Raw genomic sequence first — 15,676 nt, 5'->3', positions numbered from 1 at the left:
TTTTTCTTTTTTGGATTATCCTTTTTGGATAATGTTTCAGTTGCTCAATTTATACCTTTTTGCTGGGCATTGTTAGGGTTCAATTATTATGAGAGTCTAACATATAAGTGTTCCTGCTGGAACAAACACTTGGTTCATCTAGTTTAACCAACTGCACAAGGGATCCACTAATTTCCCAGCAGAGACAGTCATACTGCCATCATGGCTACTTTCTTAATAAGCACAATACTGGGGGGAAAACAAAAAAACCCTGACAGGCAGATACATACTTACAAACCACCAGAGGGTTCAATATTTGGAATCCTTTGAAGAAAACATATTAAAGAAAATAGTAAGTTGTCAACATCGAAGCTTCCAAAATTATTTATCTACATTTATATGCAATGGAGTTAGTCTGCGTGCTTACTTGCTTTCGGGAGTGATTTCATTAACTACCTTTGAAAATGAACTTGAGGTAATGCAAGTTTGAGAGGTTATTGCTCAACGAAAATAAAAAATAGGTCAGTATTTGACAGAAAATTCAACATTTATTTTATCTGTGGGTAGATCTTAATCACTATTCGAAATATTTTACAGACAGAAAAACATCTTAAATTCTGTTACTGGCATGCAATTATCTAAGGAAAAACAAATGAATATGAAGCTATTAAAGTTCACTGGCTTTTATATTTTGATTAACCACACTGAATGCACTGGAGTTGCAACTTTGAGAAAAGTTTGCACCACTGCACTGGCTGCTGCCCAAGCTAATTTTTACTTGTTTTTTTTTTTTTTAAATCTGGAGATAATTGGGCACTAGGATATTTACAGCCATCATTACTGGCAATTTCTACACTGATGGATCAGAAATGACTTAATATAGCACATTAGGAGTTTCTAAAGTAAATGCTGTGGGATGCATAGAATTCAAATTGTTATGTTCTCATATTCAAAGAACAGGCAGACACGTAGCCCTAAGCATAGACTGATGAGATATGTCCTTAAGCACATTTTTACACATCTCCATTTGTGCTTAGATGGCAGTTCCAAAACTGGGATATCAAACTCAATAGAGAACAATATGTGAATTTTGAAAAGAACCTGTGGCTTTTGGCCGATTAGTTGAGAAATTGTAGGCTAGACTGAGAAACGGGGGGGGGGGGGAGTTCAGAAGTAAACAATAGTAAATCACTATTTTACAACACTATTGCCAAAAAAAAATCTTTGGAGATGTTTATAAAGACATCAGGACATTCCAGTAAATGTTGCAACCCTTCCCAGATAATACAGAAATAACCACTAACATATGGGTTATTATTAATTGGACGCCAAGGGAGGGGGAGTTTTAAAAAAACCATCAGAAATCCATGTGGCCCAGTTTATTTTATTTGGTTTTGGATTTGATTCACTTCCACTTCATTTCTCGATATAGTTCAAAGTGCTGGCTTTTATCTTCAAAGCTCTAAATGAATTGATGCCAGGATAGCAGAAGATTGCAATCCTTCCAAAATGAGCTCCTTCCTCTGTAGACTATAAAGACAGTTCTGCAAGCATCCTACTATTTTCCAGAATGCAGCTCTTGGATGAGAAATGCCTTTTTTTTTTTTAAAGTGACTCTAAAATCATGGAAATTCCCTTTTCCAAGAGGCATGGAATCATCTTTTAAGTTTCTAATAAAAGCTAAGATCTTTACATTCTACTACTTTACATTCTCCATTAATTAATTAATTAATGGAGAAGAGCCTAATGCTGGTAACGATTGAGGGCAAAAGAAGAACGGGACGACAGAGAACAAGGTGGCTGGATGGAGTCACTGAAGCAGTAGGCGTGAGCTTAAATGGACTCCAGAGGATGGTAGAGGACAGGAAGGCCTGGAGGAACGTTATCCATGGGGTCGTGATGGGTCGGACACAACTTCACAACTAACTAACTAACTAACTAACTAACTAACTAACTAACTAACTAACTGTTTAATACTTTCATTCCTCAACTTTGTTCTAACCTGCAGTTACTACCTCATAAGATTTTAATAATTTCAAGTGATGTAATAATAAATGTATTATTTTGTTATTGTATTGTTTGAATCTGAAAAAGATACTGCAATTCACTTTATTTTTATTTGTAAAGCTATAGAAAGTTTCTGCATTTCTTGTCTATTTCAGGGGCCAAAACTATGGATCCATATAGCATTGAAATATAAGATAAGCCATATAGCCTTTTAGTTTAAACTTTTAAATTCTCTTTCCAACAATTAATTATTCCCAAACAAAAATAATGACTCTACAATTGAAAAACACTTTTTAAACCCATGTTATAAAAATATAAACCCATGCATAATGGCCCACACCATGTTATAAAAATGGAAACCCAAGTATTTCCAACCAAAAAGGGCCTGTCAGGCAGCCTAATCCAAGGCCTGAGAGGAGACTCATATGTTCAGAGTTCATTTTAAGTAGATCAAAGCAGCCAAACAAAAAATCCTCAGGGCAGGGCTGGTTCCTGGTCCTGCTAAATGGCATTGTTTAATTGGCTGGACCTAGAACAAGATTTTGGCTGGACCTAAAGTTTGTACAGGGTGCATAGATACTACAAGCGAAAGATTGTCTCTCACGTAGTTAGGTGTTTCAACACTGTTACCCAGCACAGTTCATGCAACAGAGGTGTCCAAAAATCAGGAAAATCTCATTTCAAAAGACCACTTGCAAGGTGATTGAGGCATGAATGACTATAAGGAAGGCTTCTTAGTTCTCTTAGTCGAGAAAGAGGCATAACAGCTGCCACCTGCTCCTTAAGCAAGAGGTGCCAATTCAAGAATTGACTGGCAAAGGATGAAAAGATGCAACTGAGAATCAGCCACATACTGATAAACCTTTACAGTGATGAGTTCCTTTAATAGAAAAAAATACACAAAATTATAAGGAAAGAACAAACAAAATGTATTGAACATATATTTTCTTTCATATTCACACAAACACTCTCTCTCTCTCTCTCTCTCTCTCTCTCTCTCTCTCTCTCTCTCACACACACACACACACACACACACACAGTGCAATAAACATTTCAAGGAATGGAAGCCACAATTCATTACAATCATCCACTGCTAATCTTATTGATAAATCATTGGTTCATAAATTGCTGATGACATAATTCTACATCCCACTGGCTAATTGGGCCACTCCAGAGTCCATTGGCCCTCGGTCACCAATAAATGTAAATAAATAAGTTTATTCTCCAATGCTGAACAATACAAAAGTCCAACAGGTTGTGATATCTATCCATCCCCAGCAAGGGAAGGGCAACTGAAAAAGGGCCATTGGTTGGTTACCAGGAGACATGGTAAGAGCAAAGAAGTAAATCTGTTTCACTGCTCTTACTCCACAGCGTAATTTGTAATGTGGGTTTGGAAGCATGCTTGGTTGGATTCACTTGGTCAGATTTACTTCCAACAGTGCTCCAGATATCTCATCTGATTAAACAAAGTTGCCGATTTGCTTCTTCTGAAATGCAAAAGGCTATGCTAGTGCAGAGCAAACTCAAAGAGAGTTTGAGAGCAAATACTATGCCTAGAAAGCTGACATTGGCAGCTCAGAAACCTGATGCTCCTGCTGTTTAATAGCTTGCCACTTCCTTACACTCAGTGGTGGGATTTCAGCCAGTTCGCATCACTTCGGGAGAACCGGTTGTTAACTTTCTGAGCAATTTGGCAAATTGGTTGTTGGAAGAAATCATTAGGGCAGAGAACCGGTTGTTAAATTACTTGAATCCCATCACTGCTTACACTGCACTGGGGAAAAAAACCTGAATGTTAGAATCAAAGCTTTTTTATCTTTCCAATGGAATACATAGCAATATCAATCCTCCAAACCTTTAAATTTTCCCTGGATGAAATAAGATTACTTGAAGTGCAATTTGTTTCCTCCTTTGCCAGAATGCAATGCGATGAATATAAAATGTCAGATACTTTAAAGATTCTCAGCAACAACAGGAAGAATCATGATGAGCATTTACCCTTAAAATTGTATAGGCTTGAATACCTTTGGAAAATATCAGTAGTCCTCCATTTGTGACCGCAATTGGGACCAAATTTCCAGTTGTATGATGCATGTAAGTGCAGGACAGGTCATAAATCATTTTTTCCAAGACTGTCATAACTTTGAACCATTGTTAAAAAAATAGTCGTAAATTAAGGACTATCAGTAGTTGTGCTCATCATACTCTAGCCTAGCTCATTTCAAATATAGCACTTATATACTATTTTTGTCCATTTCATTTAATTTTATCTCCCTTTATTTTTTATGAACTCAAGGTAGTATATAAGCTTAATGTTCTCATCTCTTATTTTGCCCAGAATAAGGTAGGTTGGTCTGAGACAGAGCAACTAAGCCAAATTCAATTCACTGATTTTCAAATCCAAGGAAGGGCTAGAGCTCATAATTTCCCAGTTTCTAGACCAGCATTTAACTGCTATTGTACATCGCACTGGCTGTTGAACTCACCATCTCAGTGATATTTGAAACAAGAGCTCAATTCAGGAAAAACCTATGTTATAGAGTAGACCCTTGATGGCGAACCTATGGCACGCGTGCCAGAGGTGGTACACAGAGCCTGTCACCAGCTGCTCTTCTGGGTTCTGTTGCATGCATTTGCACTGGCCAGCTGTTCTCTTCCGGGTTCCATCACGCCCATGCACACTGGCCAGCTGGTCTTCACATGAAGACCAACTGTCCAGCAGGTATGCGCGTGCCAGAACCTGGAAGAGAGCAGCTGGCTGGTGCACATGCATGTCGGACCAGCTGTCCAGCATGCATATGTGCGCTAGAACCCGGAACAGAAGCTGGTCACCACATGCATACGCACCGGCTGGCTGCTCTCTTCCAGGTTCTGGCACTCCAGCGCATGCGTGCACGCTCCAGTTTCGGCACTCAGTGCTGAAAAGGTTAGCTGTCACTGGAGTAGACTATACTAATTTTTTTTAAGAAGGATTATCTATATGCTCAATAAATTAAGATCCACTCTCACACAGTTTGGTCCACCATAATTTAGGATACACTCTCAATCATATTTTTTTCTGGAAACAAGCTGGTTCTCTTCATCATCAGTAATGATATCATTACTGATACATCATGATGTATTATTACATCAGTAATAATACAATTATGTAGTCAATTATTAAAAATCTTAAACTAAAATCTAAATCTTTGATCTGCTGATCAAAGGACACAATTTCACCATAGCTATTCTAGTTGACAATTTTAGAGCCACATTTCTACAAATCCCATTGGAATAAATAAGACTTTCACTGTCCAAAAGCATTCATTTAGTGTGCTCAAGCAGGTTCCTGAAAAAGGCTGTCTGTAAATTAAGAGAACGCTAAGAAATAGACTGCAGCCAGCATTGTCAGATTTTTCTTTTGTTGTGGAAAATATAAATGATAAACTGAAGAAGAAGTGTAGAGGCCCAATGCAAATATCCCAGAATTTGGGCTATTATACAGCTTTGTCTGACAGAAGAAAAAAAACAGTGCTTTGAAATGCTAAAAATAATGGAACTTTCTCAGAGTTAATGAAACATTTCTTTTCCTCAGTACATTTGGTCACTACTACCTACATCAGTTGTGATTTCCTAAACCCCTATAAATGTCTTGACATGGAAGGTGGTATATTCTGGAGGCCTCAGCATGGATTTTTGGTTTAGATCTATTTTGTCTTGCTTCGCTGTATGATACCTGGAGACGAAAACAGCACACATACATATTGCCACAAACAAATACACATCCCCAATTTATAATGTCCCTGAACAAGAATTCTTTTATGGCACTCATTATGTTCACTGGAGTTGGGTGGCTAATACATTTAAATAAATAAATACAGCTGAGTGTGTTACTAGCCAGTTTAAGAAGCTCCAAACCTCCATCTTCAAAACTACAATTGGACAAGCAGGAAGAAACTACTCAGAGGCTCAGTTTAAAATGAAACTAAACCATCCTTTCCAAATGCAGCTGGTGAAGGGGATGAGGAGAATATTGAGATCCTAGCAAACAAGTTGTGACTTGGCTTCCACGTGCAGCCAGGACTCTAATTCAATGCTTTCTTTTGCCAGCAAAAAAATTTCAGCCAATACTTAGAAATTGTGCGTGTGCGCGCGCGTGTGTTAAACATGGGAAATGTCCAAAAGATACATGGTGACAGCTCAATGGCAGCTAAGGCCTTATTCATCTAATTCCTTTATTACCTTAGGTTTTCTGAGCATCTTTGTTTTTCAGACAAATTCTGAGTATACTTTGTAGTGGCATGTTTAGTGTTTCTCTTTTTCTTTGTTTAAACTGGAAAGACTTGTATATTATTGCTGGATATATCAACATCTATTTTATTTCACTCCCTTGTCCTATAATGTTAAATTTAAGAGAATTGTAGGAAGCCAAGTTCAATTTGAAATCATATTGCTCATCACCCACTAGATGATGTTTAATTTCAACCAGAGGACTGAAGGCTTCATTAATTTCAGGGTTAGGGATTGCCAAAGTGAAAAAAAAAATATTCAAACAAGATTCATGTTAAAAGTAAACTTGGATACTTGGCAGAACTTTAAGGTAATAATTATTCCTATCTAGTGAACTATCCCACTATTCCGATTTCAAATATAGCAGAGGAATATTGTTTTGTTCTTTTCTAGGGCACATTTTGCCATGTTTGTCCCCTGTCAAGTGCAATTACATGTGACAGCACGCAATAGATGTTCACACATCTCACAATATTCTTGTCTCATAAAACAATATGAAGGCTGAAGTAAAGATTGAAGAGTGCAAGGAAAAAAGACTATCCATCTCTAAAATTAAATGTGATCATGCAACAGCCAGGCTGGGGAGCAAATTTACCTTAAAGGGAATGAATACTGCCAGATAATATATCCAAGAATGAATTAACAGAACTATATTTAGTAGATACCCCTTTTTAAAAAAATCAAACTGTCAAGATATTCTGGAACCCAGAACATGGGAGCAAGTGATTTTTTAAAATTTTATTTTACTCTATTTGTGTTGATCAATGTTAAGTCTGTCCTTGCAACCTATCTCTGCCGTAACACTACAGGGCATTAATGAAATAATTAAACAGACAGATGAAGCTTCAATTTCTTCATGAATCTATTGCAGGTCAGACCAACGATCAGTCCAAGTTATAACCTTCCTTTGGTGTAACCGGTGCCATAAACTATAGGGCACTAATGCAATAATTAAATTACTATCTGAGGAGCAGGTACTTTGCAACGCAGGACTCATAGTCTAGACAATAATACAAGGTTCATGACTGTGATTATGCACATGTGGCCAACAGGAAAAGAACCCTTTAATTACTGGCTGCACCATTGACTCTTAATTTAGACCCACTTATTTATTACACTCTCAGAGACTGAGCAGCTACTGAGTAATTATTTGATTTATGTTCTTTAAAGCTCTACCAGTTAAAAAGAGAGTCCGAAATATCTCTCAAAGCAGCAAGTGATTTAACTAAAAAACCCATCTCCAATCAGGTAAACGAAGGAGTTTTTAAATATATAATCATCATCATTATCATCATCATCATTGAAATAGTATTGTATGGTTATTGCTTTCAATCATGATTGACAAGGACCTGAAATCAGTTCATTATACCAACCGAATCCATCCAATGTTTCTTTACAATTTCTCTTATTTTATTTATTTTATTTTTTATTTTATTTTAAATTTATATACCGCCCTTCTCCCTGAGGACAAAAAAACAATTAATATATATGTAAATTTGGCCCAAAATTAAAAATACAAACCAATTAAAACATTTAAAATTTCTTCTTAAGCCAGCCCGGCTTGCTGGAAAAGTGGGTTTTAAGGGCACGGCGGAAGGCACTAAGGTCTTGGATTCTCCTTATCTCTGGGGGCAACTGATTCCAGAGGGTAGGGGAAGAGAAGGCCCTCCCCCTGGGGGTTACCAGCCTACATTGATTGGCTGATGGCACCCTGAGGAGGCCCTCTCTGTGGGAGCGCACGGGACGATGGGAGGTCGTTGGTAGCAGCAGGCGGTCTCGAAGATAGCTAGGCCCGATGCCATGGAGCGCTTTAAAAGTTATAACCAGCACCTTATGATAAGAATCTTCTTGTAAATCCTACAAATAACTCAAAATTCCTTCTATAGATACAAGTATGGGATATAACCTCTGTATCTGTAAACAACATCTACATATTTATTCAAAATAACAAAAATGCTATAATCATTTTCTTCAAATAGAGTAAAAGTAGAAGAGAGAGGTATATTGACAACTATGGTTTTAAACTAGAAAGTGGAATATTAAAATGTTATTTTATTTGATATATTAGTTAATTGGCAAATATTTACCTTCATAAGTAAAAGGAAACCTCTAAATTGTTCTAGGTATTTTCAGAGTTTTACCTCTAACAGAAGGTTCACATTATTATCAGGATTTTGAGACTCATGTTCTCAGCAAAGAACATAGGTTTCCAAGCAATACATGTTTTTTATTTTTCTATTTATAGCTTAAAACTATCAAATTTTATTTAGCCTTTTTTAAAAAAAGAATTAGCATTCATTTAATGGCATCAGAATTTTCTGTCTCCAGGGAAAAATTCTGGCTGCAACAAACATTGTACATAATTTATTTTCTGTACTAATGATTCTTGTCAAAAGAATATTGGTTTTAAGTCATGGCTGAAGTTATTTAACAGGATGATTCAAGTGTAACCAAAAGGAATAACTTCCAAATGAGTCTTCAGGCTAAATCAGAAGTTGAAGTTGGTCTACACTTCAGTGATACTAAGCTTGAAGTTTTGCTGTTCCAAGATTCTCCATCTACAGGTGGTTCAAATATCATCTCCAAGACCTTTTCCACCCAAAAACATATGTGCTATTGGATGTTCACAAACCAGATGAAACTAAAGTAGAACAAAGAAATAAAGGAAAATATTTGTAGCTCAGGGTTGAAATGAGGAATCCTTGGTGCCCTCTGAGCTTTATTGCTTTCTTGCAGAAATTTCATTACCCAAACTAGGTAACATCATCAGTGCTAGACCAAGTTTAGGTAATAAAAAGTCTGCAAGAAAACAACCAAGCTCAGAGCGCACCAAAGAAAAAAGAAAACTCAAATTGTCAAGTAAGTTTCAGAGAAACTAGATGTGCAGATGAATATGCAGATTACCCATTTGGAGAGATCCCCTATATAGACTCAAGAAAGAAAAAATAACAAAGTTCCAGTCCTTCCTTTGTTGTTACTTTAGTGAAATACAACAACATACTTCAGCACTACACAAGCACAGCACAGGATAGTAGGCATGTATAGAATTGCAAGGCTTATTCATATTCAGTTACTGTATCTTAAGCCATCTGCATCTGCCATTCCTCACTGTCATTGCTTTAAAAATTATTTGTTTATCCATCTTCTATCATATATTTATAGACAAACTTATAGCAGCAGCATCAGGGTAGCTTATAAGAAGTAATTAGAAATTTATTAGCAATGATATTATAAAAATATTAGCAATAAAATTATTGCAGCTGTAATATATAATAAAAATAAAAGTAGCAAACACATTTAAAATAAAGGCTTTGTATAGCATTCAAATGACAAATAGGAACCAGGCAAAATTTGGGAGAAGGACAGTGAGCCTAATGTTTCATTTAATGGAGAAAAGCATCTGAGAAAAGCATTCTTTAATGGAGAAATAAACCATAACAGACAAATCATACTGCATATCGATAGAGTCCATATATGTATATTGTGTCTTATGTTTTTCTTAAAGCTTTAGTAAACCATCCATGTTGTTAGGTTATCATATTTAGGCTGAAAAAAATTCATACGACCATGTGAGACAGTACTGAGTTAACAATGTTACGTGACTCTATTTTCCTGTTTGCTATCATCCAGTGCAGGGGTCCCCAATCCCTTGGCTGCGACCCATTCAGAACCAGGCTGTGCAACTGGTAGACGAGCATGCGCATGCAGCTCCAGTTGTGTGAGCTGCGTGCACGAGTGTGCTCACCTACTGTGCGCACAGAACCATCCCCTCACCCCTGCCATTGCAGCTGCCACCTGTCCGCAAAGCCAGAAAGGTTGGGGACTGTTGCTCTAGTGCAGGAGTGTCAAACTCGATTTCATTGAGGGCCACGTCAGGGTTGTGTTTGACCTCAGGGGGGAAGGGTGGGTGTGACCAGGGTGGGCATGGCCTGCTTGATGTCACTCATGTCAAGAGTGCCTGTGGCGGCCCAAGCGTTCTGCCGGTGAAAATGGGCTCCCGAGCTCCGTTTCCAACTGCAAAGGACTCCTGCAACCCTCTGCCAGTGAAAATGGAGCTAGGGAGGGCTGTGTTTTCATTGGCAGAAGGTTGCAGAAGGCCTTCGCAGCCAGAAATGGAGCTCAGGAGCCAGTTTTCGCTGGCAGAGGCATCGTGGGCCAGATCTAAGCACCCTGCGAGTTGGATACCCTTGGTCTAGTAGTTGTGTGGATTTTTCTAATCCAAAATATGGTAGCCCTACATTATATTCCTGAAAAAGAGAAGCAACAAGCTTGAAGATCCCAGGAACAAGATTAAAATCCTGGGTAGCAGCAGAGAAAGTAGCACCCAATTTCTCTGCATGTTTATCATTAATTCAAAATGTCATCTTCATGGAGAAGATAAGGTATAGGTAAATATGTCCTTCAGCCAAATTTGAATCACGTGATTGCGTCTGGCCAGGATTCTTGGCAATGTTAATGAAATCATTTGTTATTTCCTTCTTCTGAATCTTTTTTTTTTCCCCTCAATTTCCCAGTTCAGTATAGAGTCTTGGAATTCCAATGTGTCCCCAATCCAGATTCTAACAAGGAGAACCCAACTGAGCTTCCAAGATAAGGGCAATACTTCATGGAGATTCTGGATACATCCCAATTTACTGCCTCTGAATGTCAAATTTCATTTGACTGATAAAATGGGAGTCCTGAACATTCTATTATAAATAGAATTGGTAATCAAGAACTCAGATGGCTTTTCTTACTAGGCTTTTCTCTTCGTTTGTTGAAATCCAGTGCACATTATGCTCTCTGGGAAAGACCTCGATATATGACATCCAACACGTTCCAACATGTATGATGTAGCATTCTGATAGTTCTACTCTCCAAATTTCAAACATGAATTTCTTAAAGACTGTTTTGAAGAGTCTGTGGGAAACACTTGAAGAAGCACTGACTTCCAATAATCCCTCCCTCAATCCCCCCCCCATCTCTTGCATGTCACAAAAACTTTGGCATTAAGCTTTTATTTGCTGACAGGCTCCTGTGTTTTAAATAAGAACACAGAGGTAGAAAACTGCAAGCACTGCATATTAAAACAGTGGTTTAAACAGAATACGGAATGTGCTGTTACAGAGACTGCTGAATTCTTCAGTGCTGCACACTATTGCATATCGTCTATGTCCCCCTCTTAAATGAATTCCAGTTCTGCTACAAAAGGATTTTAAGGTATATTTGGAGGGCATGAGAAGTACTGACATTAGAGGAGCTGCAGTTTAAATTTGTTTTACTAGATCAGGTCACTAGGACAGAGTGCCTAGGTTTACAAAACTACTTTGAACTGCTGAGAGAAATGACTTTCACTGAGATGGGGTGCAGGTAATAATGAATTATACATTATAGCAGAGAAAATGATGCCTCTTCTATCTCCCTCACTGATACTGATTGATTATTCAACAAGACACTGATGAAATCCTTGCATTTATTCTACGTAACTTGTAATATCATATTCTGCTACAAAGATCTGTACTGTGCTGAGAAAGAAAATTTCTGTACAAGTTCCTAATATCATTTTCAAGTATTCGCGGCCAAATTGTTTTGTAAATATGCCGAGAAAGAAGGTCAAAATTATAGGATGGGTGCTCAGGCACAGTTCCAACTAGAGCATAGCTACACCCATTGTTTCTAGGAGAGCTTACTTGTAACAAGAAAATAAAGTTGTAAACAACCTAAACTTTTCCTCCTTTGGGAGAACTTTAGATGAAAAGATAGCAAAAGGAAAGGGATAGCTTAAAAAGAGATAGCAATATTGAGAGTTTTGACCACACAGGAGAGGACACTGCTCATATAATCATGAGAACACTATAATGTTCTTAAGTGCTACTTCCAGAAAAGAAAGTCAGAAAAATTAAGTGGAGGGGGGATAGATTTAAAACTAAGGATATTTCAGGATTCTGAGAGACAATTTTGAGGCTTGAAAAAAACAAAAATGCAGACTGGGGTTTACAATGATCTCCTTCTACCGAAAAGCATTATATTCCATCAGTCCACAGATTCATTTAATCCAATAAAGCAGGGGTATCAAACTCAAGGCCCGGGGGCTGGATTCGGCCCACAGGGTGTTTAGATCTGGCTAAGTGAAAACGGAGCAGGACTCCATTGCAGGCAAAAACAGAGCTTGGGAGTCCATTTTCACTGGCACAGCACTCAGGCCATCACAAGCGCCTCCGACATGAGTGACACCTAGCTGGCCATGCCCACCCTAGCCACACCCATCCCGTCCCCTGAGGTCAAACACAACCCTGATGCGGCCCTCAATGGAATCAAGTTTGACACCCCTGCAGTAAAGTAAAGTATTCAGTTATTATGCGCCTGTGGAGTTTCAGTCATACTAAGAGAACGAAAAATTTTGACCCAGCACTAAGGCAATATTAATATCATATAGCACCTACATAATCATATATGAGGCAAAGGGAAAAAATGTGACTATACAATGCAGTAGATCCCCAACTGCTCTTCATAAATGCCTCTACTTTTAATGTACACTACAGGTAGTTCTTGACTTACGACAGTTTGTTTAGTGACCATTCAAAGTTACGATGACACTGAAAAATGTGACTTATGACCATTTTTCACACTTACAACTTTTGCAGCATTCCCATGGTCATGTGATCAAAATTCAGATGCTTGGCAACTGGTTCATACTGATGACGGTTGCAGTGTCCCAGTGTTGTGGCCCGTACGCTTGGGGCTAATTGGCCACTCCCTTAGCCTATTTAAGGAGGAATGCCAACTGAAGCAATTTGCAGGAAACAACTGTTCACTCTCCTTTGTGCCATGATCTTAGTTCTCTGCAAATTGCTTCTGGGCTTTCTGCCAACCATAGTAAGATTAAGATTATTTATTCTTTGGATTCTTGCAGGCTGTTAAGAAAGTTAATTAACAGCCTTTGTTTGAAAAAAAAACTGATTTTATTTTAGTAAACTAAGGTTTGTACAGACTTTGTGTGTGCTGCGTTCTTTGGAGTCCGTAGCTGGGGCAGAACACCCGGGGTCATGTGATCCCCTTTTGCGACCTTCTGACAAGCAATGTCAATGGGGGAGCCAGATTCACTTAACAACCGGGTTCCTAACGTATCAACTGCAGTGATTCACTTAACAACTTTGACAAGAAAGGTCGTCAAATGGGGCAAAACCCACTTAACAAATGTTTCACTTAAAAACAGAAATTTGCGGTCTATTTTGGTCGTAAGTTGAGGACTACCTATATAAAAAGCATGTATTTTGAGTCTCTTAAAATGCTAAACGTCTAAAGGGCTCCAAAGGTCTGGTAATGATGTAAAGTGTGCAGGGTCTGCTACTGTCCCTTTTGGGAAGGATGGCTGAATTTTATTTCTTTGTTTTTAGAACTATGCTTTAGGGCTTCTAGCATGTGCTCTCTAACTCTAAATAGTGCCAATCTTCAAAATCGGTAATCAAACAGAGCTTTGGAGATCCTCAAAAATGTCCCAAGCTACATGTTGTCTGTCAGTGATATAAAGGTGTAGCTGCTTGACACAAACATTGATTTTTTAAATGGTTAAACTATCTTGCTTCGCTCCGAGGATTTGCACTAAATGTGGATGAAAAGAATGCTGACAGACAGAATACCTTTATCTACAAGTTTAAAGGGGAGAGATATCCTGAAATAAGACTCATTTCAGATTTAAGATTCTATATATATTATTTTTGCAAATCTGATTTGGACGGATACAGCAATCTCCAACTTGATATGGAGTTCCTTGATGTATGCTCATTTAATATTACTGTTAATCAGGATGGGATCAAACACAATAGAAAAGGTCACAAAATCAGCATCTGTCATGTCTACTTAAAAGAGGGAGGAGAAGAATAAGGCAAGGGAGGAATAGACTTCCTCCTTATAGAAACATCAGAGAACCACTATTTAAACTGCTTAGAAAGGGCTGCAAAGCACTATGAAGCGGTATATAAATCTAAGTGCTATTGCTATTGCTATTGAGTAAGCGGTACTCATCTACAATGACAAACGGTGTAAAACGATGGGTGGAAACTTTCCACATTTCTTTATAACAGATACCGTCTTCTTCTTTTTTTAAAAAAAAATAGTAAGTAGAAATAAATCGATTCTTTATCAAATCAGTGACATTATGTGGAGGGGGCAAGAAACATTGCAAACTTTCTTGATTCATTAAACATCTACATTTAGGTGCATAACTTGCATCACTTAAGGGCAATATGGTTTTCAAATTAAAAATTGAAATTTTAATGAAAAATAAAGCAGTGAAAATAGTTCTCAATTACTTCACCAACCTGTATAATACAAATAGGTTTTTTTTTTCAAAATAATATAACACAGAGAAAAACAAAGTTGCATTTCCATGCACATACATATATTTTTATATATTTAAAGAGTATCCAAGTACCTTCTTTTACAAATCTATCCCTATAAAACTGAAACAAAAGATATTCCTTTGTAAAATATTTGGCTCATTAAAAAAAAAAAAACTTGGCTACATTAACTGAGTTTTTCTTGCAGGTGCCAAACTACAAATCCTTAATAAGCATTATATTCCCCTTTCTTGCAAAATTAAACAACAACAATCATAAATTGTTAAATAAATCATAAGATAAAAATATCTTTAATGCTGATTCTGTATCAGTGAAAAAATTATATACGAATGCAAATTTCTTCTAGATAAAGTTATTTACTTTTTTATTTAATATCACAGCAATTAAATTTGGACAAATAAGATTCAGGTTAATCCAGGAGATTCTGACCCTGCTTAAAATACAGCTTTACAACAAGAAATCGATGCAAATTGAAGATTTGAAAACACAAAGAATATTGCAAGATCTTTTTTGTTCACACATTCAGATTGGAAGAATTGATTTTAATATCCTGTTTAAATGAACAGTACTCTTCCTCCCAGCAGAGGCTGCCATCATAATGAGAGACTGCTGTACTTAACAGCAGGAAACCAAGTCTCGTGAGGTAGAGGTAGTATGAGATCTTTATAGTCCTATTAGCCACCATTAGAAGGAAATCGGGCAGCCAGTGTCAAAATAGAGTTAAGATCAATTTTGTGCCAAAGCACCAATGATGCACATTGAAAGAAGCTGATCTGGGATTGACGCAGATGTCCTACTCTTAATATAAAGCACCAACTATTAAATTGGTGTGTGAAAGCCAGAAAAAAGGACTTGTATATGTGAAGCAAGTCACAACTATCTGCATAAAAGAACCTGGACAGTATTCCTATCACTCACAAATAAAGCAAGAAAGAAGAGTTAGATATTCCCCGATCAGCTTTATTCCTTCAGATTAGCATTAGCCTAAAAACCTAAATCTTAGTCCTTCAATTGTTTCTAACAAAATTCAAAAATGAATGGTTTCCATCTAATAGGTTGTAATGCAAATTAATTCTAAA

The 15,676-nt window shown here is 37.4% G+C and overlaps 1 protein-coding gene across 2 annotated transcripts in view; it reads right to left on the bottom strand.

The window, feature by feature from the left end:
* The window catches only part of PTPRK (protein tyrosine phosphatase receptor type K), a 376,839-nt gene that overhangs the window by 260,169 nt on the left and 100,994 nt on the right, over positions 1 to 15,676 (bottom strand). The window lies entirely within an intron of this gene.

The sequence above is a fragment of the Pituophis catenifer genome, unplaced genomic scaffold (genome assembly GCF_029215685.1).
Source record: "Pituophis catenifer annectens isolate HBS135680 unplaced genomic scaffold, rPitCat1.0.hap2 SCAF_1, whole genome shotgun sequence".
Lineage (NCBI taxonomy): Eukaryota > Metazoa > Chordata > Lepidosauria > Squamata > Colubridae > Pituophis > Pituophis catenifer.
The sequence above is the reverse complement of the archived record's forward strand: the minus strand, read 5'-3'. Positions and strand labels throughout refer to the sequence as shown.